Here is a 4,751-nt window from a genome sequence, read left to right as displayed (position 1 = left end):
AGTCAATTATCGACCATATACCTTTCTCAAAGCATTCCTTGTAAAACAGAGGTTTGTTGCCATGCAGTACATATCGATTGTTCCAAACTATTATACTGTGTGGTGAGAAATTGTGTACGTATATCATTTTCCAGTATAATAATATTTGTTTATGGAACTCTGAACATTTGACAGGAATCTTGTTGATATCCAAGTCAGAGATAAGCAGAAGACTCAGGCCGCCGACTTTGTTGAATAAGTAGTTTGGAGTACAATACCAGAAAGAACGATGAGGTTTGATCCAGGATTTCAACCAGTTCACCTTCAATGTCCCATTCAAGCAGTCCGACTCTATCACTTTCAGCCCTCCTTCACTTGTTTCTTTCACCATATGTGATTTTTCTTAGATGGTGTGGTCTGTTCCTCCAGATAAAGTTGAAATTGATTTGGTTAACAGATTTTACGAGTTGATTTGGAGCAGCATTGGAATACGCTGGGTATATACATCTGGATAAACACATCCATTTTAGTCAAATATATCCGGCCTAATATTGATAAATCTCTCTGGAGCCATATATTAGAATTAAGCTTTACTTTGATTCAGTTTAGATTCAATGTTCCTGGATTGATTTAACGTTTGGTCCTTGGATAGGAAAATGCTCAAGTATTTTATTTCTGATTTCATAGAAACATCGCTGATTTCCTTTAGTGGCGAGTCATGCAGCGCAAGAAGTTTGCATTTCTTTAAGTTTAATGACAATCCTGAAGCCTTGGAGAATGTTTTGGTTTTTTTCAGCACTTATTGGGACTTGATGTTCATTTTTCAAAACTAAGGTTGTGTCATCTGCCAGCAGGCTAATAACAATTTCTGTCCCCAACATTACTTCTGTCCCACACGTATACACACACACACACACACACACACACACACACACACACCTTAATTCCACTCTTTTATATACGCATGTCTGGAGTTCCGGGAGCTCGTTCTCAACGTTCTGGGGATAATCATAGCTGTGCTGATAGCATTGGCCGAAACGTATCCACAACCAAACCAACATTAGCTCATCCACTCATTCATATATGTGTGTGCCCAGAGGTCCGGGAGCTCCAGTCATAACTCCGGGTGATATCTGTCCGGAGTAGGCTCACATTAGCCGGTCTAAGGGGTCCTGCTGCCCCCCAGCTTCCCCGCCTTTGAGAAGAGACACATAACTCCGCTCTTCCGCTTCTCCGCTATGGGCCCTGGTACTCCCGATCCTCCGAACTCAGGTGAATTGCGTGACGTGCTTCTGCTCTACTATAAGCCCCTACACACTTCGAACACGGCTGTTATCACCCTGTTACTGCATTTCAATGACACCCATTTGCTTTCGATCTCAGTGTCTGCCTCCGTACGGAAAAAGCGGGATGGGTGGGGGGGCATAAGCGCATTCGTGCTGTAAGTAATCAGAAGTTAATAGTGTTAACGGTTTGCGAGAAATTTTTAATGCTAGACAAAAAAAGAAAATTAAAAGGATATAATTAAATAAATAGATAGAAAAATAAAATTAAAAACGAAAAAAAAAAATTGTGAGGGGAATATAACATGTAATTAAGTTGGCGGTTCACAAGGAATCTCAGACATCAAACTGTTTTTAATTGAACATAAATAGTACACCCAAATATACAAATGTACAAATAAACATAGCAAGGTAGAACTGAATGTCAATGAAACAACCAGGGATGAGGAAGCAACGGACATCAGGACATTTGTTCTGTATGTAATGAGAAGTTAATAGTGTTACAGGTTTGTGAGAAATTTACAGTGCGAGACAAAAAAAGAAATTAAAAGGAAGTAATTAAATCAATAGATAGACAAATAAGAAATTAAAACGAAAAAAAAAAAAAAAATTGCAAGGGGAATGTAACATGTAATCAAGTTGTTTTTTTTTTTTTGTTTTTTTTTTTTTACCAAAAAAAAAAGGAACCTCGGACATGGGTAACTATATTTTTTAGTTTTTGGATTTTTCCATAAGTTTTAAGGATTTTTTTTTTTTTTTTTTTATATTTCAAAATCGTTTATGAAGACATTAAAATTTGGGGAGCATTTTTGCATTCTGTTCTTGTGAATGAAGAACTTGGCCAGGCCTAAAAGAACATTGACACAGAGTTCATCTGTTATGTTGCTTATAAGTAAACAGAATGTTATATCATCTTTTGAGAAGGAAACTGGTGACGATGGAATGAGAAGGAGAAAAAATATATGGTCAGTGGTTTCAATGTTGTCTTCACAAAATGTACAAATATTATCTTCAAAATTAAAGCGTACCCTCGATAATTCCTTAGATGGGTAGATGTCAGTCATAATTTTGAAGTGGGTCTCTTTTGCCTTGGGGGTATGGGTAGAGTCAGATACATGGTTCGCAGCGTGGCAATCGATTCCTCATCAAATTTATTTAAAATATCCTTTTTTTTTTTTTGACGTCCAGGGAATAAGTTTCCTGTGAAACATTTCCTAATAAAGGAGTTGCCGCGCTTTCTGTCCACAATTGAGATTCCCTGGAGTGATAGTCGGGGTAACTGTGGTTGTACGGTTCGGTGCGTCATTATATTTTTGGTCAGGAATACAAATTGTCGAGGCAGTGCGTTTCGTAACTTTAGCAACTCTAATATGGGAGGCTTGAATCTGTGTGTAGTACAGAACTGCTCATTGTCCAGAGGACTGCCAGTGTCATCCATCAAGTCAATTATCGACCATATACCTTTCTCAAAGCATTCCTTGTAAAACAGAGGTTTGTTGCCATGCAGTACATATCGATTGTTCCAAACTATTATACTGTGTGGTGAGAAATTGTGTACGTATATCATTTTCCAGTATAATAATATTTGTTTATGGAACTCTGAACATTTGACAGGAATCTTGTTGATATCCAAGTCAGAGATAAGCAGAAGACTCAGGCCGCCGACTTTGTTGAATAAGTAGTTTGGAGTACAATACCAGAAAGAACGATGAGGTTTGATCCAGGATTTCAACCAGTTCACCTTCAATGTCCCATTCAAGCAGTCCGACTCTATCACTTTCAGCCCTCCTTCACTTGTTTCTTTCACCATATGTGATTTTTCTTAGATGGTGTGGTCTGTTCCTCCAGATAAAGTTGAAATTGATTTGGTTAACAGATTTTACGAGTTGATTTGGAGCAGCATTGGAATACGCTGGGTATATACATCTGGATAAACACATCCATTTTAGTCAAATATATCCGGCCTAATATTGATAAATCTCTCTGGAGCCATATATTAGAATTAAGCTTTACTTTGATTCAGTTTAGATTCAATGTTCCTGGATTGATTTAACGTTTGGTCCTTGGATAGGAAAATGCTCAAGTATTTTATTTCTGATTTCATGGAAACATCGCTGATTTCCTTTAGTGGCGAGTCATGCAGCGCAAGAAGTTTGCATTTCTTTAAGTTTAATGACAATCCTGAAGCCTTGGAGAATGTTTTGGTTGTTTTCGGCACTTATTGGGACTTGATGTTCATTTTTCAAAACTAAGGTTGTGTCATCTGCCAGCAGGCTAATAACAATTTCAGTCCCCAGCACGTCTAACTTTTGGATATCGTTGCTCTTTTCAACATAAACGGCTAGCATTTCGGTAGCAATTATAAATAAATAGGGTGAGATGGGGCAACCTTGGGGGATTCCCACATCACCATGGAAGCTCGGAGTGGTGCCGCTTGGCAGGGTGACACAGCTATGAATATTCTCATAGAGCCCACGGATCACATTCCTGAATATTTAACCAAATCCAAAATGTTCGAGCGTTGCTATGATAAATGGATGTTCGACCGAGTCAAAGGCTTTAGAAAAGTCCAAGAAGGATATGCGGCCATTATCTTCAATGCGATACGCCTCTAAACCCATCGCTCGCCCCGACTCGGGGAATCCTAGAGCCTACTTGCACCCCCGCCCTAACTTAACTCCCTCACTCGTGGAGCTCCCTGAGCTCCACACATCCCGGAGCATCACGCCGACTCATTCACATTTGAATGATTGTCTTTATTTTATGTCCGCTAGATAGAGGCATCCGCACATGCGCATCAGTGGAGCTTCAGGCCGGCTGAGGCATGGACTGAAAATCATAAAGACATGTGTGATGAGCTAAAAGGAAGATAAGCATATTTTTATAATAAATGTAAGAAAGAGAGGGTAATGCAGCCTCAGGGCGGCACTGGCCCGTGTCTCTCCAAGCCTGCCTTTGGGGGGGGGGGGCACGGAGCAGTGTCTCCCTGTGCCGGTCCCAAGCCCGGATAAATGCAGAGGGTTGCGTCAGGAGGGGCATCCGGCGTAAAACGTTTGCCAAAACCAAACATGCGAGTCAACCATAACTATACCATACCGGATGGGTCGCGGACCGGGTTAACAACGACCGCCATTGGTACTGATGACCTACAGGGTACTAATGGAAATCGGGCTACTGTGGGTCGAAGAACAAGAAGAAGAAGAAGAGGAGGAGTGCGTGTTCGGAAGCAGAGAGAGAGGAGGAAAGGAAAGAGCCTGGGACTGAGAGTAGGGACTTTGAATATTGGGACTATGACAGGAAAAGGTAGAGAGTTGATGGACACGATGCAGAGAAGGAAGCTGGATATACTGTGTGTCCAGGAGACCAGGTGGAAGGGTAGTAAGGCTAGAAGCTTAGGAGCAGGCTTTAAGTTATACTATTATGGTGCTGACAAGAAGAGAAATGGAGTAGGAGTCATCTTGAAGGAGGAGTTTGTAAGGAACGTCCTAG

The sequence above is a fragment of the Fistularia commersonii genome, unplaced genomic scaffold (assembly GCF_037954325.1).
Source record: "Fistularia commersonii isolate RoL2024-O1a breed Wild unplaced genomic scaffold, RoL_Fcom_v1.0 HiC_scaffold_44, whole genome shotgun sequence".
In the NCBI taxonomy this organism is placed as follows: Eukaryota; Metazoa; Chordata; class Actinopteri; order Syngnathiformes; family Fistulariidae; genus Fistularia; species Fistularia commersonii.
Note: the sequence above shows the minus strand (reverse complement) of the source record.